This window comes from Sinohyriopsis cumingii, chromosome 10 (genome assembly GCF_028554795.1).
Source record: "Sinohyriopsis cumingii isolate HCF-2022 chromosome 10, ASM2855479v2, whole genome shotgun sequence".
NCBI lineage: Eukaryota > Metazoa > Mollusca > Bivalvia > Unionida > Unionidae > Sinohyriopsis > Sinohyriopsis cumingii.
Genome location: NC_142970.1, coordinates 48,630,970 through 48,658,256, shown reverse-complemented (window position 1 = coordinate 48,658,256; position 27,287 = coordinate 48,630,970). Strand labels below are relative to the sequence as shown.

General features: G+C 34.8%; 10 non-coding genes across 10 annotated transcripts; all 10 read left to right on the top strand.

The window, feature by feature from the left end:
• Nucleotides 1–1,033: 1,033 nt before the first annotated feature.
• Nucleotides 1,034–1,106, top strand: Trnak-cuu (transfer RNA lysine (anticodon CUU)). Its single transcript has one exon. It is a non-coding gene; the product is annotated as a tRNA-Lys (tRNA).
• A 2,749-nt stretch (nucleotides 1,107–3,855) lies between these two features.
• Nucleotides 3,856–3,928, top strand: Trnak-cuu (transfer RNA lysine (anticodon CUU)). The gene has a single exon. It is a non-coding gene; the product is annotated as a tRNA-Lys (tRNA).
• Nucleotides 3,929–6,677: 2,749 nt separating this feature from the next.
• Nucleotides 6,678–6,750, top strand: Trnak-cuu (transfer RNA lysine (anticodon CUU)). The gene has a single exon. It is a non-coding gene; the product is annotated as a tRNA-Lys (tRNA).
• Nucleotides 6,751–9,499: 2,749 nt separating this feature from the next.
• Trnak-cuu (transfer RNA lysine (anticodon CUU)) lies at nucleotides 9,500–9,572 on the top strand. The gene has a single exon. It is a non-coding gene; the product is annotated as a tRNA-Lys (tRNA).
• Nucleotides 9,573–12,321: 2,749 nt separating this feature from the next.
• Trnak-cuu (transfer RNA lysine (anticodon CUU)) lies at nucleotides 12,322–12,394 on the top strand. The gene has a single exon. It is a non-coding gene; the product is annotated as a tRNA-Lys (tRNA).
• A 2,749-nt stretch (nucleotides 12,395–15,143) lies between these two features.
• Trnak-cuu (transfer RNA lysine (anticodon CUU)) lies at nucleotides 15,144–15,216 on the top strand. Its single transcript has one exon. It is a non-coding gene; the product is annotated as a tRNA-Lys (tRNA).
• A 2,749-nt stretch (nucleotides 15,217–17,965) lies between these two features.
• Trnak-cuu (transfer RNA lysine (anticodon CUU)) lies at nucleotides 17,966–18,038 on the top strand. Its single transcript has one exon. It is a non-coding gene; the product is annotated as a tRNA-Lys (tRNA).
• A 2,749-nt stretch (nucleotides 18,039–20,787) lies between these two features.
• Trnak-cuu (transfer RNA lysine (anticodon CUU)) lies at nucleotides 20,788–20,860 on the top strand. Its single transcript has one exon. It is a non-coding gene; the product is annotated as a tRNA-Lys (tRNA).
• Nucleotides 20,861–23,631: 2,771 nt separating this feature from the next.
• Nucleotides 23,632–23,704, top strand: Trnak-cuu (transfer RNA lysine (anticodon CUU)). Its single transcript has one exon. It is a non-coding gene; the product is annotated as a tRNA-Lys (tRNA).
• Nucleotides 23,705–26,453: 2,749 nt separating this feature from the next.
• Nucleotides 26,454–26,526, top strand: Trnak-cuu (transfer RNA lysine (anticodon CUU)). Its single transcript has one exon. It is a non-coding gene; the product is annotated as a tRNA-Lys (tRNA).
• Nucleotides 26,527–27,287: the final 761 nt, after the last annotated feature.

The window sequence follows — 27,287 nt, the reverse complement described above, 5'->3', positions numbered from 1 at the left end:
AATACGTCGGAAATGAAAAATATAGCGTCTGCCGTTTCTTTGCCTGTCTAATGATACATCTCGATAGACTTTTTTCACATACGAATGACTTTTTTATGTTGTATGAGACATCTCTTGACGAGAAAAGGTAATATATGTTTACAATATCAGTCGGTAGAGCACGGGACTCTTAATCCTGGGGTCGTGATTTGGAGCCGCACATTGGGCGATTCGATTTTGATTATAGTGCTTTATATGACAGAGGACAATTTTATGTGATAAAATAACATTTTGCACACTGTCTTAACATTTTACTACGCATCATTGTGAGTTAAGAATACGAAATCAACTTGAGGAGAAAAGGGAATAACTGTTATCAATATCAGCCTGGTTAACACAAGACTGGTAAATACAACTTTTAGATGTATATGTCTCCTTATTGTTTGCTTTATATAGCTGATGATTAGGTTGAACAGTGCTGAACTTTTTTATAGTTTGTACTTTGCCATAAACTTCCACACCGCGTCATCGTGGAGTAACATGTTTTGCGAAAGTTTTTGTAAGGTAATTAATAATTTGATTTATTTGACTTTAGAGTTTGACCCAAATATGTTGTTCATTTATCCCGCCATATTCCTGTTTTTTGTTTGTATTAAGTTTGCTTAGACTTTCTATCTTATGGTACGTGAAATTGTATAATTGCACTGAATAGAGAAATAGTCTGTTATCGTTTCAAAAAAAGTATTTCGCAAGAGACCTTTTGGGTTCAAGGTAATCACAAAATACATTTTTCTAATTTTACATGGTTAATCATATACGATATATTTTCCTTCAGTTTGGAAGTTAATCTTTGGTGCATAAATTTTAATGACATGGTCTCATAATTTTGCCATATCGATGTATCACACGAAAGAGTTTGTTATCGAACATTCTTTTTCTCAGTCACCATGAGTAAATTTTATGTGAAATAATGACAGCTAATGTTGTTTTTTTATTATGATATATAAATACGATGTCTCTTGATGAGAAAAGTCAATAGATGTTAACATTATCTGCCCGGTTAGCTCAGTCGGTAGAGCACGGGACTCTTAATCCCGGGGTCGTGGGTTCGAGCCCCACATCGGGCGTGTATATTTTAATAGCTACAGCTTTGTTTGTAAATACAGTTTTTAGTGGCGTATTTCTCATCAATATTTTGCCGTAGTAATTTGCACTTTCTCAAAATTCCACAGCAAAACACCTCTTTTGTTCAATTTGCTTGTAAGGTAGGTAAACATTTGAATTATTTGACTTCTGAGCGTAACCTGGTCACCCAAGAATCATGTTCGTTTTTCGAAATGCCATCTCGTTTTATTTTCATTAAGTGTTTTCGAATTTTCCTCTTCATTTGGATACGAGGAATTGCATAATTGAGTTGAATAAACACATTTTCTTCTTGCTATAGTTTTTTAAACAAATATCCCATAAGAGACCTTTTGTGATTCGACTAGTCCCATATTAGCTTTTTTAATTTTAAGTGTTCTGTAGCTAATTATAAGTGATCTATCGTTCAGACATCAGCAGTTAATCTGTTACCGTCATATAAGTTTCTGGTAGGGATCTTTCACACCAAAGAATCTGGTAACGAATATTCTAAGATAAAGTGGTAAATGCTGTATTGAGCTTAATACATAATAACAATCACAAATGTTAAGGACAATCGTCAATGTAAAGTTCTAAGACTAAATAGAAGGTATATAGTCGTGTTAGATATGGCACATCACCATCGGATGTTGAAGAAAAAACTTTCTATTGGCTGTTGACTTATCAGACTAACGTTTGTTTTGAGAAAGGTACAGCTAGTAATATCGTTCTTCAGTCATCGCCTGGATATTTATGTCATGGCATGAACTAAATACTGCGTTGTAATTAGTCGATAGTGAAACCATTATTCTAAAGAAATTTTTAATTAACATGGAACAATATGACACCGGAAGCAGACGAATTCACAATATGAACAATCTCGGCCTTTGCTGTCCTAACCAACATCCTGCAGTTTACAAGAGGAGTATCACCAAGCACATCAGATCGATGTGTATTCGTGCAACTACTTCCAAACTATATTCAAAATAACAAAGTCAAACCAAAATAGAAAATATTCAAAGAAAGGTTTGATGATTAAATATAAGGTATATATTCATATTAGATGTGATAAGAACACATCGGGAATTGAAGAAACGATGTCGGACTGGCTCTTGGTTTGTATAACACGTTTCTCTTGCTCTGAGAAGGCACAACTAGTGTTCGTCATTTAATATCGCACGGCTATTAACGTCAGATCGTGAAACATACCTCCCACGTAATTCGTCACAATTGGGGGCTTTATATTTAACAAATTTGTTTCCCTTGATCAAGATGCCGGCGGAAAGAGACAAGTTCACGATCGGGTCAATTTTGGTCAATCATATCCTAAATTACATGTTGCACTCCACAATTACCGAAAACATGAAACTGATGTGTATTCTTACAACCAATCCCTACGATATTTCACAACATGACGGATGTGATGTAGCGACGTTTCAATCGGCTGTCTTATCAGCGTACAGACTGGTACAAGGCTGTACAAATGCTAAAGGTTATTCACAATACGTTAAGTGACATAAGGCGACTGAGAAAAATACCTAATTGTATTGTTCTTTTCAAGTCAATTTTCCATTAACAGACGAACATAGTGATATAGAAACAGGCCTCTAAGCAAAACACAAATAACACAAATACGTCAGCAAACACACACAAACAAGGAGAGGTTCATAGTCTTCAAGACTAATTTTTATGTGTAATAAACCCAGCGGATGTTAAAGCAAATACGTCGGAAATGAAAAATATAGCGTCTGCCGTTTCTTTGCCTGTCTAATGATACATCTCGATAGACTTTTTTCACATACGAATGACTTTTTTATGTTGTATGAGACATCTCTTGACGAGAAAAGGTAATATATGTTTACAATATCAGTCGGTAGAGCACGGGACTCTTAATCCCGGGGTCGTGATTTGGAGCCGCACATTGGGCGATTCGATTTTGATTATAGTGCTTTATATGACAGAGGACAATTTTATGTGATAAAATAACATTTTGCACACTGTCTTAACATTTTACTACGCATCATTGTGAGTTAAGAATACGAAATCAACTTGAGGAGAAAAGGGAATAACTGTTATCAATATCAGCCTGGTTAACACAAGACTGGTAAATACAACTTTTAGATGTATATGTCTCCTTATTGTTTGCTTTATATAGCTGATGATTAGGTTGAACAGTGCTGAACTTTTTTATAGTTTGTACTTTGCCATAAACTTCCACACCGCGTCATCGTGGAGTAACATGTTTTGCGAAAGTTTTTGTAAGGTAATTAATAATTTGATTTATTTGATTTTAGAGTTTGAGCCAAATATGTTGTTCATTTATCCCGCCATATTCCTGTTTTTTGTTTGTATTAAGTTTGCTTAGACTTTCTATCTTATGGTACGTGAAATTGTATAATTGCACTGAATAGAGAAATAGTCTGTTATCGTTTCAAAAAAAGTATTTCGCAAGAGACCTTTTGGGTTCAAGGTAATCACAAAATACATTTTTCTAATTTTACATGGTTAATCATATACGATATATTTTCCTTCAGTTTGGAAGTTAATCTTTGGTGCATAAGTTTTAATGACATGGTCTCATAATTTTGCCATATCGATGTATCACACGAAAGAGTTTGTTATCGAACATTCTTTTTTTTCAGTCACCATGAGTAAATTTTATGTGAAATAATGACAGCTAATGTTGTTTTTTTATTATGATATATAAATACGATGTCTCTTGATGAGAAAAGTCAATAGATGTTAACATTATCTGCCCGGTTAGCTCAGTCGGTAGAGCACGGGACTCTTAATCCCGGGGTCGTGGCTTCGAGCCCCACATCGGGCGTGTATATTTTAATAGCTACAGCTTTGTTTGTAAATACAGTTTTTAGTGGCGTATTTCTCATCAATATTTTGCCGTAGTAATTTGCACTTTCTCAAAATTCCACAGCAAAACACCTCTTTTGTTCAATTTGCTTGTAAGGTAGGTAAACATTTGAATTATTTGACTTCTGAGCGTAACCTGGTCACCCAAGAATCATGTTCGTTTTTCGAAATGCCATCTCGTTTTATTTTCATTAAGTGTTTTCGAATTTTCCTCTTCATTTGGATACGAGGAATTGCATAATTGAGTTGAATAAACACATTTTCTTCTTGCTATAGTTTTTTAAACAAATATCCCATAAGAGACCTTTTGTGATTCGACTAGTCCCATATTAGCTTTTTTAATTTTAAGTGTTCTGTAGCTAATTATAAGTGATCTATCGTTCAGACATCAGCAGTTAATCTGTTACCGTCATATAAGTTTCTGGTAGGGATCTTTCACACCAAAGAATCTGGTAACGAATATTCTAAGATAAAGTGGTAAATGCTGTATTGAGCTTAATACATAATAACAATCACAAATGTTAAGGACAATCGTCAATGTAAAGTTCTAAGACTAAATAGAAGGTATATAGTCGTGTTAGATATGGCACATCACCATCGGATGTTGAAGAAAAAACTTTCTATTGGCTGTTGACTTATCAGACTAACGTTTGTTTTGAGAAAGGTACAGCTAGTAATATCGTTCTTCAGTCATCGCCTGGATATTTATGTCATGGCATGAACTAAATACTGCGTTGTAATTAGTCGATAGTGAAACCATTATTCTAAAGAAATTTTTAATTAACATGGAACAATATGACACCGGAAGCAGACGAATTCACAATATGAACAATCTCGGCCTTTGCTGTCCTAACCAACATCCTGCAGTTTACAAGAGGAGTATCACCAAGCACATCAGATCGATGTGTATTCGTGCAACTACTTCCAAACTATATTCAAAATAACAAAGTCAAACCAAAATAGAAAATATTCAAAGAAAGGTTTGATGATTAAATATAAGGTATATATTCATATTAGATGTGATAAGAACACATCGGGAATTGAAGAAACGACGTCGGACTGGCTCTTGGTTTGTATAACACGTTTCTCTTGCTCTGAGAAGGCACAACTAGTGTTCGTCATTTAATATCGCACGGCTATTAACGTCAGATCGTGAAACATACCTCCCACGTAATTCGTCACAATTGGGGGCTTTATATTTAACAAATTTGCTTCCCTTGATCAAGATGCCGGCGGAAAAAGACAAGTTCACGATCGGGTCAATTTTGGTCAATCATATCCTAAATTACATGTTGCACTCCACAATTACCGAAAACATGAAACTGATGTGTATTCTTACAACCAATCCCTACGATATTTCACAACATGACGGATGTGATGTAGCGACGTTTCAATCGGCTGTCTTATCAGCGTACAGACTGGTACAAGGCTGTAAAAATGCTAAAGGTTATTCACAATACGTTAAGTGACATAAGGCGACTGAGAAAAATACCTAATTGTATTGTTCTTTTCAAGTCAATTTTCCATTAACAGACGAACATAGTGATATAGAAACAGGCATCTAAGCAAAACACAAATAACACAAATACGTCAGCAAACACACACAAACAAGGAGAGGTTCATAGTCTTCAAGACTAATTTTTATGTGTAATAAACCCAGCGGATGTTAAAGCAAATACGTCGGAAATGAAAAATATAGCGTCTGCCTTTTCTTTGCCTGTCTAATGATACATCTCGATAGACTTTTTTCACATACGAATGACTGGTTTATATTGTATGAGACATCTCTTGACGAGAAAAGGTAATATATGTTTACAATATCAGTCGGTAGAGCACGGGACTCTTAATCCCGGGGTCGTGGGTTGGAGCCGCACATTGGGCGATTCGATTTTGATTATAGTGTTTTATATGACAGAGGACAATTTTATGTGATAAAATAACATTTTGCACACTGTCTTAACATTTTACTACGCATCATTGTGAGTTAAGAATACGAAATCAACTTGAGGAGAAAAGGGAATAACTGTTATCAATATCAGCCTGGTTAACACAAGACTGGTAAATACAACTTTTAGATGTATATGTCTCCTTATTGTTTGCTTTATATAGCTGATGATTAGGTTGAACAGTGCTGAACTTTTTTATAGTTTGTACTTTGCCATAAACTTCCACACCGCGTCATCGTGGAGTAACATGTTTTGCGAAAGTTTTTGTAAGGTAATTAATAATTTGATTTATTTGATTTTAGAGTTTGACCCAAATATGTTGTTCATTTATCCCGCCATATTCCTGTTTTTTGTTTGTATTAAGTTTGCTTAGACTTTCTATCTTATGGTACGTGAAATTGTATAATTGCACTGAATAGAGAAATAGTCTGTTATCGTTTCAAAAAAAGTATTTCGCAAGAGACCTTTTGGGTTCAAGGTAATCACAAAATACATTTTTCTAATTTTACATGGTTAATCATATACGATATATTTTCCTTCAGTTTGGAAGTTAATCTTTGGTGCATAAGTTTTAATAACATGGTCTCATAATTTTGCCATATCGATGTATCACACGAAAGAGTTTGTTATCGAACATTCTTTTTTTTCAGTCAGCATGAGTAAATTTTATGTGAAATAATGACAGCTAATGTTGTTTTTTTATTATGATATATAAATACGATGTCTCTTGATGAGAAAAGTCAATAGATGTTAACATTATCTGCCCGGTTAGCTCAGTCGGTAGAGCACGGGACTCTTAATCCCGGGGTCGTGGGTTCGAGCCCCACATCGGGCGTGTATATTTTAATAGCTACAGCTTTGTTTGTAAATACAGTTTTTAGTGGCGTATTTCTCATCAATATTTTGCCGTAGTAATTTGCACTTTCTCAAAATTCCACAGCAAAACACCTCTTTTGTTCAATTTGCTTGTAAGGTAGGTAAACATTTGAATTATTTGACTTCTGAGCGTAACCTGGTCACCCAAGAATCATGTTCGTTTTTCGAAATGCCATCTCGTTTTATTTTCATTAAGTGTTTTCGAATTTTCCTCTTCATTTGGATACGAGGAATTGCATAATTGAGTTGAATAAACACATTTTCTTCTTGCTATAGTTTTTTAAACAAATATCCCATAAGAGACCTTTTGTGATTCGACTAGTCCCATATTAGCTTTTTTAATTTTAAGTGTTCTGTAGCTAATTATAAGTGATCTATCGTTCAGACATCAGCAGTTAATCTGTTACCGTCATATAAGTTTCTGGTAGGGATCTTTCACACCAAAGAATCTGGTAACGAATATTCTAAGATAAAGTGGTAAATGCTGTATTGAGCTTAATACATAATAACAATCACAAATGTTAAGGACAATCGTCAATGTAAAGTTCTAAGACTAAATAGAAGGTATATAGTCGTGTTAGATATGGCACATCACCATCGGATGTTGAAGAAAAAACTTTCTATTGGCTGTTGACTTATCAGACTAAGGTTTGTTTTGAGAAAGGTACAGCTAGTAATATCGTTCTTCAGTCATCGCCTGGATATTTATGTCATGGCATGAACTAAATACTGCGTTGTAATTAGTCGATAGTGAAACCATTATTCTAAAGAAATTTTTAATTAACATGGAACAATATGACACCGGAAGCAGACGAATTCACAATATGAACAATCTCGGCCTTTGCTGTCCTAACCAACATCCTGCAGTTTACAAGAGGAGTATCACCAAGCACATCAGATCGATGTGTATTCGTGCAACTACTTCCAAACTATATTCAAAATAACAAAGTCAAACCAAAATAGAAAATATTCAAAGAAAGGTTTGATGATTAAATATAAGGTATATATTCATATTAGATGTGATAAGAACACATCGGGAATTGAAGAAACGACGTCGGACTGGCTCTTGGTTTGTATAACACGTTTCTCTTGCTCTGAGAAGGCACAACTAGTGTTCGTCATTTAATATCGCACGGCTATTAACGTCAGATCGTGAAACATACCTCCCACGTAATTCGTCACAATTGGGGGCTTTATATTTAACAAATTTGTTTCCCTTGATCAAGATGCCGGCGGAAAGAGACAAGTTCACGATCGGGTCAATTTTGGTCAATCATATCCTAAATTACATGTTGCACTCCACAATTACCGAAAACATGAAACTGATGTGTATTCTTACAACCAATCCCTACGATATTTCACAACATGACGGATGTGATGTAGCGACGTTTCAATCGGCTGTCTTATCAGCGTACAGACTGGTACAAGGCTGTACAAATGCTAAAGGTTATTCACAATACGTTAAGTGACATAAGGCGACTGAGAAAAATACCTAATTGTATTGTTCTTTTCAAGTCAATTTTCCATTAACAGACGAACATAGTGATATAAAAACAGGCATCTAAGCAAAACACAAATAACACAAATACGTCAGCAAACACACACAAACAAGGAGAGGTTCATAGTCTTCAAGACTAATTTTTATGTGTAATAAACCCAGCGGATGTTAAAGCAAATACGTCGGAAATGAAAAATATAGCGTCTGCCTTTTCTTTGCCTGTCTAATGATACATCTCGATAGACTTTTTTCACATACGAATGACTGGTTTATATTGTATGAGACATCTCTTGACGAGAAAAGGTAATATATGTTTACAATATCAGTCGGTAGAGCACGGGACTCTTAATCCCGGGGTCGTGGGTTGGAGCCGCACATTGGGCGATTCGATTTTGATTATAGTGTTTTATATGACAGAGGACAATTTTATGTGATAAAATAACATTTTGCACACTGTCTTAACATTTTACTACGCATCATTGTGAGTTAAGAATACGAAATCAACTTGAGGAGAAAAGGGAATAACTGTTATCAATATCAGCCTGGTTAACACAAGACTGGTAAATACAACTTTTAGATGTATATGTCTCCTTATTGTTTGCTTTATATAGCTGATGATTAGGTTGAACAGTGCTGAACTTTTTTATAGTTTGTACTTTGCCATAAACTTCCACACCGCGTCATCGTGGAGTAACATGTTTTGCGAAAGTTTTTGTAAGGTAATTAATAATTTGATTTATTTGATTTTAGAGTTTGACCCAAATATGTTGTTCATTTATCCCGCCATATTCCTGTTTTTTGTTTGTATTAAGTTTGCTTAGACTTTCTATCTTATGGTACGTGAAATTGTATAATTGCACTGAATAGAGAAATAGTCTGTTATCGTTTCAAAAAAAGTATTTCGCAAGAGACCTTTTGGGTTCAAGGTAATCACAAAATACATTTTTCTAATTTTACATGGTTAATCATATACGATATATTTTCCTTCAGTTTGGAAGTTAATCTTTGGTGCATAAGTTTTAATGACATGGTCTCATAATTTTGCCATATCGATGTATCACACGAAAGAGTTTGTTATCGAACATTCTTTTTTTTCAGTCACCATGAGTAAATTTTATGTGAAATAATGACAGCTAATGTTGTTTTTTTATTATGATATATAAATACGATGTCTCTTGATGAGAAAAGTCAATAGATGTTAACATTATCTGCCCGGTTAGCTCAGTCGGTAGAGCACGGGACTCTTAATCCCGGGGTCGTGGGTTCGAGCCCCACATCGGGCGTGTATATTTTAATAGCTACAGCTTTGTTTGTAAATACAGTTTTTAGTGGCGTATTTCTCATCAATATTTTGCCGTAGTAATTTGCACTTTCTCAAAATTCCACAGCAAAACACCTCTTTTGTTCAATTTGCTTGTAAGGTAGGTAAACATTTGAATTATTTGACTTCTGAGCGTAACCTGGTCACCCAAGAATCATGTTCGTTTTTCGAAATGCCATCTCGTTTTATTTTCATTAAGTGTTTTCGAATTTTCCTCTTCATTTGGATACGAGGAATTGCATAATTGAGTTGAATAAACACATTTTCTTCTTGCTATAGTTTTTTAAACAAATATCCCATAAGAGACCTTTTGTGATTCGACTAGTCCCATATTAGCTTTTTTAATTTTAAGTGTTCTGTAGCTAATTATAAGTGATCTATCGTTCAGACATCAGCAGTTAATCTGTTACCGTCATATAAGTTTCTGGTAGGGATCTTTCACACCAAAGAATCTGGTAACGAATATTCTAAGATAAAGTGGTATATGCTGTATTGAGCTTAATACATAATAACAATCACAAATCTTAAGGACAATCGTCAATGTAAAGTTCTAAGACTAAATAGAAGGTATATAGTCGTGTTAGATATGGCACATCACCATCGGATGTTGAAGAAAAAACTTTCTATTGGCTGTTGACTTATCAGACTAAGGTTTGTTTTGAGAAAGGTACAGCTAGTAATATCGTTCTTCAGTCATCGCCTGGATATTTATGTCATGGCATGAACTAAATACTGCGTTGTAATTAGTCGATAGTGAAACCATTATTCTAAAGACATTTTTAATTAACATGGAACAATATGACACCGGAAGCAGACGAATTCACAATATGAACAATCTCGGCCTTTGCTGTCCTAACCAACATCCTGCAGTTTACAAGAGGAGTATCACCAAGCACATCAGATCGATGTGTATTCGTGCAACTACTTCCAAACTATATTCAAAATAACAAAGTCAAACCAAAATAGAAAATATTCAAAGAAAGGTTTGATGATTAAATATAAGGTATATGATCATATTAGATGTGATAAGAACACATCGGGAATTGAAGAAACGACGTCGGACTGGCTCTTGGTTTGTATAACACGTTTCTCTTGCTCTGAGAAGGCACAACTAGTGTTCGTCATTTAATATCGCACGGCTATTAACGTCAGATCGTGAAACATACCTCCCACGTAATTCGTCACAATTGGGGGCTTTATATTTAACAAATTTGTTTCCCTTGATCAAGATGCCGGCGGAAAGAGACAAGTTCACGATCGGGTCAATTTTGGTCAATCATATCCTAAATTACATGTTGCACTCCACAATTACCGAAAACATGAAACTGATGTGTATTCTTACAACCAATCCCTACGATATTTCACAACATGACGGATGTGATGTAGCGACGTTTCAATCGGCTGTCTTATCAGCGTACAGACTGGTACAAGGCTGTAAAAATGCTAAAGGTTATTCACAATATGTTAAGTGACATAAGGCGACTGAGAAAAATACCTAATTGTATTGTTCTTTTCAAGTCAATTTTCCATTAACAGACGAACATAGTGATATAGAAACAGGCATCTAAGCAAAACACAAATAACACAAATACGTCAGCAAACACACACAAACAAGGAGAGGTTCATAGTCTTCAAGACTAATTTTTATGTGTAATAAACCCAGCGGATGTTAAAGCAAATACGTCGGAAATGAAAAATATAGCGTCTGCCTTTTCTTTGCCTGTCTAATGATACATCTCGATAGACTTTTTTCACATACGAATGACTGGTTTATATTGTATGAGACATCTCTTGACGAGAAAAGGTAATATATGTTTACAATATCAGTCGGTAGAGCACGGGACTCTTAATCCCGGGGTCGTGGGTTGGAGCCGCACATTGGGCGGTTCGATTTTGATTATAGTGTTTTATATGACAGAGGACAAATTTATGTGATAAAATAACATTTTGCACACTGTCTTAACATTTTACTACGCATCATTGTGAGTTAAGAATACGAAATCAACTTGAGGAGAAAAGGGAATAACTGTTATCAATATCAGCCTGGTTAACACAAGACTGGTAAATACAACTTTTAGATGTATATGTCTCCTTATTGTTTGCTTTATATAGCTGATGATTAGGTTGAACAGTGCTGAACTTTTTTATAGTTTGTACTTTGCCATAAACTTCCACACCGCGTCATCGTGGTGTAACATGTTTTGCGAAAGTTTTTGTAAGGTTATTAATAATTTGATTTATTTGATTTTAGAGTTTGACCCAAATATGTTGTTCATTTATCCCGCCATATTCCTGTTTTTTGTTTGTATTAAGTTTGCTTAGACTTTCTATCTTATGGTACGTGAAATTGTATAATTGCACTGAATAGAGAAATAGTCTGTTATCGTTTCAAAAAAAGTATTTCGCAAGAGACCTTTTGGGTTCAAGGTAATCACAAAATACATTTTTCTAATTTTACATGGTTAATCATATACGATATATTTTCCTTCAGTTTGGAAGTTAATCTTTGGTGCATAAGTTTTAATGACATGGTCTCATAATTTTGCCATATCGATGTATCACACGAAAGAGTTTGTTATCGAACATTCTTTTTTTTCAGTCACCATGAGTAAATTTTATGTGAAATAATGACAGCTAATGTTGTTTTTTTATTATGATATATAAATACGATGTCTCTTGATGAGAAAAGTCAATAGATGTTAACATTATCTGCCCGGTTAGCTCAGTCGGTAGAGCACGGGACTCTTAATCCCGGGGTCGTGGCTTCGAGCCCCACATCGGGCGTGTATATTTTAATAGCTACAGCTTTGTTTGTAAATACAGTTTTTAGTGGCGTATTTCTCATCAATATTTTGCCGTAGTAATTTGCACTTTCTCAAAATTCCACAGCAAAACACCTCTTTTGTTCAATTTGCTTGTAAGGTAGGTAAACATTTGAATTATTTGACTTCTGAGCGTAACCTGGTCACCCAAGAATCATGTTCGTTTTTCGAAATGCCATCTCGTTTTATTTTCATTAAGTGTTTTCGAATTTTCCTCTTCATTTGGATACGAGGAATTGCATAATTGAGTTGAATAAACACATTTTCTTCTTGCTATAGTTTTTTAAACAAATATCCCATAAGAGACCTTTTGTGATTCGACTAGTCCCATATTAGCTTTTTTAATTTTAAGTGTTCTGTAGCTAATTATAAGTGATCTATCGTTCAGACATCAGCAGTTAATCTGTTACCGTCATATAAGTTTCTGGTAGGGATCTTTCACACCAAAGAATCTGGTAACGAATATTCTAAGATAAAGTGGTAAATGCTGTATTGAGCTTAATACATAATAACAATCACAAATCTTAAGGACAATCGTCAATGTAAAGTTCTAAGACTAAATAGAAGGTATATAGTCGTGTTAGATATGGCACATCACCATCGGATGTTGAAGAAAAAACTTTCTATTGGCTGTTGACTTATCAGACTAAGGTTTGTTTTGAGAAAGGTACAGCTAGTAATATCGTTCTTCAGTCATCGCCTGGATATTTATGTCATGGCATGAACTAAATACTGCGTTGTAATTAGTCGATAGTGAAACCATTATTCTAAAGAAATTTTTAATTAACATGGAACAATATGACACCGGAAGCAGACGAATTCACAATATGAACAATCTCGGCCTTTGCTGTCCTAACCAACATCCTGCAGTTTACAAGAGGAGTATCACCAAGCACATCAGATCGATGTGTATTCGTGCAACTACTTCCAAACTATATTCAAAATAACAAAGTCAAACCAAAATAGAAAATATTCAAAGAAAGGTTTGATGATTAAATATAAGGTATATATTCATATTAGATGTGATAAGAACACATCGGGAATTGAAGAAACGACGTCGGACTGGCTCTTGGTTTGTATAACACGTTTCTCTTGCTCTGAGAAGGCACAACTAGTGTTCGTCATTTAATATCGCACGGCTATTAACGTCAGATCGTGAAACATACCTCCCACGTAATTCGTCACAATTGGGGGCTTTATATTTAACAAATTTGTTTCCCTTGATCAAGATGCCGGCGGAAAGAGACAAGTTCACGATCGGGTCAATTTTGGTCAATCATATCCTAAATTACATGTTGCACTCCACAATTACCGAAAACATGAAACTGATGTGTATTCTTACAACCAATCCCTACGATATTTCACAACATGACGGATGTGATGTAGCGACGTTTCAATCGGCTGTCTTATCAGCGTACAGACTGGTACAAGGCTGTACAAATGCTAAAGGTTATTCACAATACGTTAAGTGACATAAGGCGACTGAGAAAAATACCTAATTGTATTGTTCTTTTCAAGTCAATTTTCCATTAACAGACGAACATAGTGATATAAAAACAGGCATCTAAGCAAAACACAAATAACACAAATACGTCAGCAAACACACACAAACAAGGAGAGGTTCATAGTCTTCAAGACTAATTTTTATGTGTAATAAACCCAGCGGATGTTAAAGCAAATACGTCGGAAATGAAAAATATAGCGTCTGCCTTTTCTTTGCCTGTCTAATGATACATCTCGATAGACTTTTTTCACATACGAATGACTGGTTTATATTGTATGAGACATCTCTTGACGAGAAAAGGTAATATATGTTTACAATATCAGTCGGTAGAGCACGGGACTCTTAATCCCGGGGTCGTGGGTTGGAGCCGCACATTGGGCGATTCGATTTTGATTATAGTGTTTTATATGACAGAGGACAATTTTATGTGATAAAATAACATTTTGCACACTGTCTTAACATTTTACTACGCATCATTGTGAGTTAAGAATACGAAATCAACTTGAGGAGAAAAGGGAATAACTGTTATCAATATCAGCCTGGTTAACACAAGACTGGTAAATACAACTTTTAGATGTATATGTCTCCTTATTGTTTGCTTTATATAGCTGATGATTAGGTTGAACAGTGCTGAACTTTTTTATAGTTTGTACTTTGCCATAAACTTCCACACCGCGTCATCGTGGAGTAACATGTTTTGCGAAAGTTTTTGTAAGGTAATTAATAATTTGATTTATTTGATTTTAGAGTTTGACCCAAATATGTTGTTCATTTATCCCGCCATATTCCTGTTTTTTGTTTGTATTAAGTTTGCTTAGACTTTCTATCTTATGGTACGTGAAATTGTATAATTGCACTGAATAGAGAAATAGTCTGTTATCGTTTCAAAAAAAGTATTTCGCAAGAGACCTTTTGGGTTCAAGGTAATCACAAAATACATTTTTCTAATTTTACATGGTTAATCATATACGATATATTTTCCTTCAGTTTGGAAGTTAATCTTTGGTGCATAAGTTTTAATGACATGGTCTCATAATTTTGCCATATCGATGTATCACACGAAAGAGTTTGTTATCGAACATTCTTTTTTTTCAGTCACCATGAGTAAATTTTATGTGAAATAATGACAGCTAATGTTGTTTTTTTATTATGATATATAAATACGATGTCTCTTGATGAGAAAAGTCAATAGATGTTAACATTATCTGCCCGGTTAGCTCAGTCGGTAGAGCACGGGACTCTTAATCCCGGGGTCGTGGGTTCGAGCCCCACATCGGGCGTGTATATTTTAATAGCTACAGCTTTGTTTGTAAATACAGTTTTTAGTGGCGTATTTCTCATCAATATTTTGCCGTAGTAATTTGCACTTTCTCAAAATTCCACAGCAAAACACCTCTTTTGTTCAATTTGCTTGTAAGGTAGGTAAACATTTGAATTATTTGACTTCTGAGCGTAACCTGGTCACCCAAGAATCATGTTCGTTTTTCGAAATGCCATCTCGTTTTATTTTCATTAAGTGTTTTCGAATTTTCCTCTTCATTTGGATACGAGGAATTGCATAATTGAGTTGAATAAACACATTTTCTTCTTGCTATAGTTTTTTAAACAAATATCCCATAAGAGACCTTTTGTGATTCGACTAGTCCCATATTAGCTTTTTTAATTTTAAGTGTTCTGTAGCTAATTATAAGTGATCTATCGTTCAGACATCAGCAGTTAATCTGTTACCGTCATATAAGTTTCTGGTAGGGATCTTTCACACCAAAGAATCTGGTAACGAATATTCTAAGATAAAGTGGTATATGCTGTATTGAGCTTAATACATAATAACAATCACAAATCTTAAGGACAATCGTCAATGTCAAGTTCTAAGACTAAATAGAAGGTATATAGTCGTGTTAGATATGGCACATCACCATCGGATGTTGAAGAAAAAACTTTCTATTGGCTGTTGACTTATCAGACTAAGGTTTGTTTTGAGAAAGGTACAGCTAGTAATATCGTTCTTCAGTCATCGCCTGGATATTTATGTCATGGCATGAACTAAATACTGCGTTGTAATTAGTCGATAGTGAAACCATTATTCTAAAGACATTTTTAATTAACATGGAACAATATGACACCGGAAGCAGACGAATTCACAATATGAACAATCTCGGCCTTTGCTGTCCTAACCAACATCCTGCAGTTTACAAGAGGAGTATCACCAAGCACATCAGATCGATGTGTATTCGTGCAACTACTTCCAAACTATATTCAAAATAACAAAGTCAAACCAAAATAGAAAATATTCAAAGAAAGGTTTGATGATTAAATATAAGGTATATGATCATATTAGATGTGATAAGAACACATCGGGAATTGAAGAAACGACGTCGGACTGGCTCTTGGTTTGTATAACACGTTTCTCTTGCTCTGAGAAGGCACAACTAGTGTTCGTCATTTAATATCGCACGGCTATTAACGTCAGATCGTGAAACATACCTCCCACGTAATTCGTCACAATTGGGGGCTTTATATTTAACAAATTTGTTTCCCTTGATCAAGATGCCGGCGGAAAGAGACAAGTTCACGATCGGGTCAATTTTGGTCAATCATATCCTAAATTACATGTTGCACTCCACAATTACCGAAAACATGAAACTGATGTGTATTCTTACAACCAATCCCTACGATATTTCACAACATGACGGATGTGATGTAGCGACGTTTCAATCGGCTGTCTTATCAGCGTACAGACTGGTACAAGGCTGTAAAAATGCTAAAGGTTATTCACAATATGTTAAGTGACATAAGGCGACTGAGAAAAATACCTAATTGTATTGTTCTTTTCAAGTCAATTTTCCATTAACAGACGAACATAGTGATATAGAAACAGGCATCTAAGCAAAACACAAATAACACAAATACGTCAGCAAACACACACAAACAAGGAGAGGTTCATAGTCTTCAAGACTAATTTTTATGTGTAATAAACCCAGCGGATGTTAAAGCAAATACGTCGGAAATGAAAAATATAGCGTCTGCCTTTTCTTTGCCTGTCTAATGATACATCTCGATAGACTTTTTTCACATACGAATGACTGGTTTATATTGTATGAGACATCTCTTGACGAGAAAAGGTAATATATGTTTACAATATCAGTCGGTAGAGCACGGGACTCTTAATCCCGGGGTCGTGGGTTGGAGCCGCACATTGGGCGGTTCGATTTTGATTATAGTGTTTTATATGACAGAGGACAAATTTATGTGATAAAATAACATTTTGCACACTGTCTTAACATTTTACTACGCATCATTGTGAGTTAAGAATACGAAATCAACTTGAGGAGAAAAGGGAATAACTGTTATCAATATCAGCCTGGTTAACACAAGACTGGTAAATACAACTTTTAGATGTATATGTCTCCTTATTGTTTGCTTTATATAGCTGATGATTAGGTTGAACAGTGCTGAACTTTTTTATAGTTTGTACTTTGCCATAAACTTCCACACCGCGTCATCGTGGAGTAACATGTTTTGCGAAAGTTTTTGTAAGGTTATTAATAATTTGATTTATTTGATTTTAGAGTTTGACCCAAATATGTTGTTCATTTATCCCGCCATATTCCTGTTTTTTGTTTGTATTAAGTTTGCTTAGACTTTCTATCTTATGGTACGTGAAATTGTATAATTGCACTGAATAGAGAAATAGTCTGTTATCGTTTCAAAAAAAGTATTTCGCAAGAGACCTTTTGGGTTCAAGGTAATCACAAAATACATTTTTCTAATTTTACATGGTTAATCATATACGATATATTTTCCTTCAGTTTGGAAGTTAATCTTTGGTGCATAAGTTTTAATGACATGGTCTCATAATTTTGCCATATCGATGTATCACACGAAAGAGTTTGTTATCGAACATTCTTTTTTTTCAGTCACCATGAGTAAATTTTATGTGAAATAATGACAGCTAATGTTGTTTTTTTATTATGATATATAAATACGATGTCTCTTGATGAGAAAAGTCAATAGATGTTAACATTATCTGCCCGGTTAGCTCAGTCGGTAGAGCACGGGACTCTTAATCCCGGGGTCGTGGGTTCGAGCCCCACATCGGGCGTGTATATTTTAATAGCTACAGCTTTGTTTGTAAATACAGTTTTTAGTGGCGTATTTCTCATCAATATTTTGCCGTAGTAATTTGCACTTTCTCAAAATTCCACAGCAAAACACCTCTTTTGTTCAATTTGCTTGTAAGGTAGGTAAACATTTGAATTATTTGACTTCTGAGCGTAACCTGGTCACCCAAGAATCATGTTCGTTTTTCGAAATGCCATCTCGTTTTATTTTCATTAAGTGTTTTCGAATTTTCCTCTTCATTTGGATACGAGGAATTGCATAATTGAGTTGAATAAACACATTTTCTTCTTGCTATAGTTTTTTAAACAAATATCCCATAAGAGACCTTTTGTGATTCGACTAGTCCCATATTAGCTTTTTTAATTTTAAGTGTTCTGTAGCTAATTATAAGTGATCTATCGTTCAGACATCAGCAGTTAATCTGTTACCGTCATATAAGTTTCTGGTAGGGATCTTTCACACCAAAGAATCTGGTAACGAATATTCTAAGATAAAGTGGTATATGCTGTATTGAGCTTAATACATAATAACAATCACAAATCTTAAGGACAATCGTCAATGTCAAGTTCTAAGACTAAATAGAAGGTATATAGTCGTGTTAGATATGGCACATCACCATCGGATGTTGAAGAAAAAACTTTCTATTGGCTGTTGACTTATCAGACTAAGGTTTGTTTTGAGAAAGGTACAGCTAGTAATATCGTTCTTCAGTCATCGCCTGGATATTTATGTCATGGCATGAACTAAATACTGCGTTGTAATTAGTCGATAGTGAAACCATTATTCTAAAGACATTTTTAATTAACATGGAACAATATGACACCGGAAGCAGACGAATTCACAATATGAACAATCTCGGCCTTTGCTGTCCTAACCAACATCCTGCAGTTTACAAGAGGAGTATCACCAAGCACATCAGATCGATGTGTATTCGTGCAACTACTTCCAAACTATATTCAAAATAACAAAGTCAAACCAAAATAGAAAATATTCAAAGAAAGGTTTGATGATTAAATATAAGGTATATGATCATATTAGATGTGATAAGAACACATCGGGAATTGAAGAAACGACGTCGGACTGGCTCTTGGTTTGTATAACACGTTTCTCTTGCTCTGAGAAGGCACAACTAGTGTTCGTCATTTAATATCGCACGGCTATTAACGTCAGATCGTGAAACATACCTCCCACGTAATTCGTCACAATTGGGGGCTTTATATTTAACAAATTTGTTTCCCTTGATCAAGATGCCGGCGGAAAGAGACAAGTTCACGATCGGGTCAATTTTGGTCAATCATATCCTAAATTACATGTTGCACTCCACAATTACCGAAAACATGAAACTGATGTGTATTCTTACAACCAATCCCTACGATATTTCACAACATGACGGATGTGATGTAGCGACGTTTCAATCGGCTGTCTTATCAGCGTACAGACTGGTACAAGGCTGTAAAAATGCTAAAGGTTATTCACAATATGTTAAGTGACATAAGGCGACTGAGAAAAATACCTAATTGTATTGTTCTTTTCAAGTCAATTTTCCATTAACAGACGAACATAGTGATATAGAAACAGGCATCTAAGCAAAACACAAATAACACAAATACGTCAGCAAACACACACAAACAAGGAGAGGTTCATAGTCTTCAAGACTAATTTTTATGTGTAATAAACCCAGCGGATGTTAAAGCAAATACGTCGGAAATGAAAAATATAGCGTCTGCCTTTTCTTTGCCTGTCTAATGATACATCTCGATAGACTTTTTTCACATACGAATGACTGGTTTATATTGTATGAGACATCTCTTGACGAGAAAAGGTAATATATGTTTACAATATCAGTCGGTAGAGCACGGGACTCTTAATCCCGGGGTCGTGGGTTGGAGCCGCACATTGGGCGATTCGATTTTGATTATAGTGTTTTATATGACAGAGGACAATTTTATGTGATAAAATAACATTTTGCACACTGTCTTAACATTTTACTACGCATCATTGTGAGTTAAGAATACGAAATCAACTTGAGGAGAAAAGGGAATAACTGTTATCAATATCAGCCTGGTTAACACAAGACTGGTAAATACAACTTTTAGATGTATATGTCTCCTTATTGTTTGCTTTATATAGCTGATGATTAGGTTGAACAGTGCTGAACTTTTTTATAGTTTGTACTTTGCCATAAACTTCCACACCGCGTCATCGTGGAGTAACATGTTTTGCGAAAGTTTTTGTAAGGTAATTAATAATTTGATTTATTTGATTTTAGAGTTTGAGCCAAATATGTTGTTCATTTATCCCGCCATATTCCTGTTTTTTGTTTGTATTAAGTTTGCTTAGACTTTCTATCTTATGGTACGTGAAATTGTATAATTGCACTGAATAGAGAAATAGTCTGTTATCGTTTCAAAAAAAGTATTTCGCAAGAGACCTTTTGGGTTCAAGGTAATCACAAAATACATTTTTCTAATTTTACATGGTTAATCATATACGATATATTTTCCTTCAGTTTGGAAGTTAATCTTTGGTGCATAAGTTTTAATGACATGGTCTCATAATTTTGCCATATCGATGTATCACACGAAAGAGTTTGTTATCGAACATTCTTTTTTTTCAGTCACCATGAGTAAATTTTATGTGAAATAATGACAGCTAATGTTGTTTTTTTATTATGATATATAAATACGATGTCTCTTGATGAGAAAAGTCAATAGATGTTAACATTATCTGCCCGGTTAGCTCAGTCGGTAGAGCACGGGACTCTTAATCCCGGGGTCGTGGGTTCGAGCCCCACATCGGGCGTGTATATTTTAATAGCTACAGCTTTGTTTGTAAATACAGTTTTTAGTGGCGTATTTCTCATCAATATTTTGCCGTAGTAATTTGCACTTTCTCAAAATTCCACAGCAAAACACCTCTTTTGTTCAATTTGCTTGTAAGGTAGGTAAACATTTGAATTATTTGACTTCTGAGCGTAACCTGGTCACCCAAGAATCATGTTCGTTTTTCGAAATGCCATCTCGTTTTATTTTCATTAAGTGTTTTCGAATTTTCCTCTTCATTTGGATACGAGGAATTGCATAATTGAGTTGAATAAACACATTTTCTTCTTGCTATAGTTTTTTAAACAAATATCCCATAAGAGACCTTTTGTGATTCGACTAGTCCCATATTAGCTTTTTTAATTTTAAGTGTTCTGTAGCTAATTATAATCATAATATCATAATAAAAAAACAATTATATCGTTCAGACATCAGCAGTTAATCTGTTACCGTCATATAAGTTTCTGGTAGGGATCTTTCACACCAAAGAATCTGGTAACGAATATTCTAAGATAAAGTGGTATATGCTGTATTGAGCTTAATACATAATAACAATCACAAATGTTAAGGACAATCGTCAATGTAAAGTTCTAAGACTAAATAGAAGGTATATAGTCGTGTTAGATATGGCACATCACCATCGGATGTTGAAGAAAAAACTTTCTATTGGCTGTTGACTTATCAGACTAAGGTTTGTTTTGAGAAAGGTACAGCTAGTAATATCGTTCTTCAGTCATCGCCTGGATATTTATGTCATGGCATGAACTAAATACTGCGTTGTAATTAGTCGATAGTGAAACCATTATTCTAAAGAAATTTTTAATTAACATGGAACAATATGACACCGGAAGCAGACGAATTCACAATATGAACAATCTCGGCCTTTGCTGTCCTAACCAACATCCTGCAGTTTACAAGAGGAGTATCACCAAGCACATCAGATCGATGTGTATTCGTGCAACTACTTCCAAACTATATTCAAAATAACAAAGTCAAACCAAAATAGAAAATATTCAAAGAAAGGTTTGATGATTAAATATAAGGTATATATTCATATTAGATGTGATAAGAACACATCGGGAATTGAAGAAACGATGTCGGACTGGCTCTTGGTTTGTATAACACGTTTCTCTTGCTCTGAGAAGGCACAACTAGTGTTCGTCATTTAATATCGCACGGCTATTAACGTCAGATCGTGAAACATACCTCCCACGTAATTCGTCACAATTGGGGGCTTTATATTTAACAAATTTGTTTCCCTTGATCAAGATGCCGGCGGAAAGAGACAAGTTCACGATCGGGTCAATTTTGGTCAATCATATCCTAAATTACATGTTGCACTCCACAATTACCGAAAACATGAAACTGATGTGTATTCTTACAACCAATCCCTACGATATTTCACAACATGACGGATGTGATGTAGCGACGTTTCAATCGGCTGTCTTATCAGCGTACAGACTGGTACAAGGCTGTAAAAATGCTAAAGGTCATTCACAATACGTTAAGTGACATAAGGCGACTGAGAAAAATACCTAATTGTATTGTTCTTTTCAAGTCAATTTTCCATTAACAGACGAACATAGTGATATAGAAACAGGCATCTAAGCAAAACACAAATAACACAAATACGTCAGCAAACACACACAAACAAGGAGAGGTTCATAGTCTTCAAGACTAATTTTTATGTGTAATAAACCCAGCGGATGTTAAAGCAAATACGTCGGAAATGAAAAATATAGCGTCTGCCTTTTCTTTGCCTGTCTAATGATACATCTCGAAAGACTTTTTTCACATACGAATGACTTTTTTATGTTGTATGGGACATCTCTTGACGAGAAAAGGTAATATATGTTTACAATATCAGTCGGTAGAGCACGGGACTCTTAATCCCGGGGTCGTGATTTGGAGCCGCACATTGGGCGATTCGATTTTGATTATAGTGCTTTATATGACAGAGGACAATTTTATGTGATAAAATAACATTTTGCACACTGTTATAACATTTTACTACGCAGCATTGTGAGTTAAGAATACGAAATCAACTTGAGGAGAAAAGGGAATAACTGTTATCAATATCAGCCTGGTTAACACAAGACTGGTAAATACAACTTTTAGATGTATATGTCTCCTTATTGTTTGCTTTATATAGCTGATGATTAGGTTGAACAGTGCTGAACTTTTTTATAGTTTGTACTTTGCCATAAACTTCCACACCGCGTCATCGTGGAGTAACATGTTTTGCGAAAGTTTTTGTAAGGTAATTAATAATTTGATTTATTTGATTTTAGAGTTTGACCCAAATATGTTGTTCATTTATCCCGCCATATTCCTGTTTTTTGTTTGTATTAAGTTTGCTTAGACTTTCTATCTTATGGTACGTGAAATTGTATAATTGCACTGAATAGAGAAATAGTCTGTTATCGTTTCAAAAAAAGTATTTCGCAAGAGACCTTTTGGGTTCAAGGTAATCACAAAATACATTTTTCTAATTTTACATGGTTAATCATATACGATATATTTTCCTTCAGTTTGGAAGTTAATCTTTGGTGCATAAGTTTTAATGACATGGTCTCATAATTTTGCCATATCGATGTATCACACGAAAGAGTTTGTTATCGAACATTCTTTTTTTTCAGTCACCATGAGTAAATTTTATGTGAAATAATGACAGCTAATGTTGTTTTTTTATTATGATATATAAATACGATGTCTCTTGATGAGAAAAGTCAATAGATGTTAACATTATCTGCCCGGTTAGCTCAGTCGGTAGAGCACGGGACTCTTAATCCCGGGGTCGTGGGTTCGAGCCCCACATCGGGCGTGTATATTTTAATAGCTACAGCTTTGTTTGTAAATACAGTTTTTAGTGGCGTATTTCTCATCAATATTTTGCCGTAGTAATTTGCACTTTCTCAAAATTCCACAGCAAAACACCTCTTTTGTTCAATTTGCTTGTAAGGTAGGTAAACATTTGAATTATTTGACTTCTGAGCGTAACCTGGTCACCCAAGAATCATGTTCGTTTTTCGAAATGCCATCTCGTTTTATTTTCATTAAGTGTTTTCGAATTTTCCTCTTCATTTGGATACGAGGAATTGCATAATTGAGTTGAATAAACACATTTTCTTCTTGCTATAGTTTTTTAAACAAATATCCCATAAGAGACCTTTTGTGATTCGACTAGTCCCATATTAGCTTTTTTAATTTTAAGTGTTCTGTAGCTAATTATAAGTGATCTATCGTTCAGACATCAGCAGTTAATCTGTTACCGTCATATAAGTTTCTGGTAGGGATCTTTCACACCAAAGAATCTGGTAACGAATATTCTAAGATAAAGTGGTATATGCTGTATTGAGCTTAATACATAATAACAATCACAAATGTTAAGGACAATCGTCAATGTAAAGTTCTAAGACTAAATAGAAGGTATATAGTCGTGTTAGATATGGCACATCACCATCGGATGTTGAAGAAAAAACTTTCTATTGGCTGTTGACTTATCAGACTAAGGTTTGTTTTGAGAAAGGTACAGCTAGTAATATCGTTCTTCAGTCATCGCCTGGATATTTATGTCATGGCATGAACTAAATACTGCGTTGTAATTAGTCGATAGTGAAACCATTATTCTAAAGAAATTTTTAATTAACATGGAACAATATGACACCGGAAGCAGACGAATTCACAATATGAACAATCTCGGCCTTTGCTGTCCTAACCAACATCCTGCAGTTTACAAGAGGAGTATCACCAAGCACATCAGATCGATGTGTATTCGTGCAACTACTTCCAAACTATATTCAAAATAACAAAGTCAAACCAAAATAGAAAATATTCAAAGAAAGGTTTGATGATTAAATATAAGGTATATGATCATATTAGATGTGATAAGAACACATCGGGAATTGAAGAAACGACGTCGGACTGGCTCTTGGTTTGTATAACACGTTTCTCTTGCTCTGAGAAGGCACAACTAGTGTTCGTCATTTAATATCGCACGGCTATTAACGTCAGATCGTGAAACATACCTCCCACGTAATTCGTCACAATTGGGGGCTTTATATTTAACAAATTTGTTTCCCTTGATCAAGATGCCGGCGGAAAGAGACAAGTTCACGATCGGGTCAATTTTGGTCAATCATATCCTAAATTACATGTTGCACTCCACAATTACCGAAAACATGAAACTGATGTGTATTCTTACAACCAATCCCTACGATATTTCACAACATGACGGATGTGATGTAGCGACGTTTCAATCGGCTGTCTTATCAGCGTACAGACTGGTACAAGGCTGTAAAAATGCTAAAGGTTATTCACAATATGTTAAGTGACATAAGGCGACTGAGAAAAATACCTAATTGTATTGTTCTTTTCAAGTCAATTTTCCATTAACAGACGAACATAGTGATATAGAAACAGGCATCTAAGCAAAACACAAATAACACAAATACGTCAGCAAACACACACAAACAAGGAGAGGTTCATAGTCTTCAAGACTAATTTTTATGTGTAATAAACCCAGCGGATGTTAAAGCAAATACGTCGGAAATGAAAAATATAGCGTCTGCCTTTTCTTTGCCTGTCTAATGATACATCTCGATAGACTTTTTTCACATACGAATGACTGGTTTATATTGTATGAGACATCTCTTGACGAGAAAAGGTAATATATGTTTACAATATCAGTCGGTAGAGCACGGGACTCTTAATCCCGGGGTCGTGGGTTGGAGCCGCACATTGGGCGATTCGATTTTGATTATAGTGTTTTATATGACAGAGGACAATTTTATGTGATAAAATAACATTTTGCACACTGTCTTAACATTTTACTACGCATCATTGTGAGTTAAGAATACGAAATCAACTTGAGGAGAAAAGGGAATAACTGTTATCAATATCAGCCTGGTTAACACAAGACTGGTAAATACAACTTTTAGATGTATATGTCTCCTTATTGTTTGCTTTATATAGCTGATGATTAGGTTGAACAGTGCTGAACTTTTTTATAGTTTGTACTTTGCCATAAACTTCCACACCGCGTCATCGTGGAGTAACATGTTTTGCGAAAGTTTTTGTAAGGTAATTAATAATTTGATTTATTTGATTTTAGAGTTTGACCCAAATATGTTGTTCATTTATCCCGCCATATTCCTGTTTTTTGTTTGTATTAAGTTTGCTTAGACTTTCTATCTTATGGTACGTGAAATTGTATAATTGCACTGAATAGAGAAATAGTCTGTTATCGTTTCAAAAAAAGTATTTCGCAAGAGACCTTTTGGGTTCAAGGTAATCACAAAATACATTTTTCTAATTTTACATGGTTAATCATATACGATATATTTTCCTTCAGTTTGGAAGTTAATCTTTGGTGCATAAGTTTTAATGACATGGTCTCATAATTTTGCCATATCGATGTATCACACGAAAGAGTTTGTTATCGAACATTCTTTTTTTTCAGTCACCATGAGTAAATTTTATGTGAAATAATGACAGCTAATGTTGTTTTTTTATTATGATATATAAATACGATGTCTCTTGATGAGAAAAGTCAATAGATGTTAACATTATCTGCCCGGTTAGCTCAGTCGGTAGAGCACGGGACTCTTAATCCCGGGGTCGTGGGTTCGAGCCCCACATCGGGCGTGTATATTTTAATAGCTACAGCTTTGTTTGTAAATACAGTTTTAGTGGCGTATTTCTCATCAATATTTTGCCGTAGTAATTTGCACTTTCTCAAAATTCCACAGCAAAACACCTCTTTTGTTCAATTTGCTTGTAAGGTAGGTAAACATTTGAATTATTTGACTTCTGAGCGTAACCTGGTCACCCAAGAATCATGTTCGTTTTTCGAAATGCCATCTCGTTTTATTTTCATTAAGTGTTTTCGAATTTTCCTCTTCATTTGGATACGAGGAATTGCATAATTGAGTTGAATAAACACATTTTCTTCTTGCTATAGTTTTTTAAACAAATATCCCATAAGAGACCTTTTGTGATTCGACTAGTCCCATATTAGCTTTTTTAATTTTAAGTGTTCTGTAGCTAATTATAAGTGATCTATCGTTCAGACATCAGCAGTTAATCTGTTACCGTCATATAAGTTTCTGGTAGGGATCTTTCACACCAAAGAATCTGGTAACGAATATTCTAAGATAAAGTGGTATATGCTGTATTGAGCTTAATACATAATAACAATCACAAATCTAAAGGACAATCGTCAATGTAAAGTTCTAAGACTAAATAGAAGGTATATAGTCGTGTTAGATATGGCACATCACCATCGGATGTTGAAGAAAAAACTTTCTATTGGCTGTTGACTTATCAGACTAACGTTTGTTTTGAGAAAGGTACAGCTAGTAATATCGTTCTTCAGTCATCGCCTGGATATTTATGTCATGGCATGA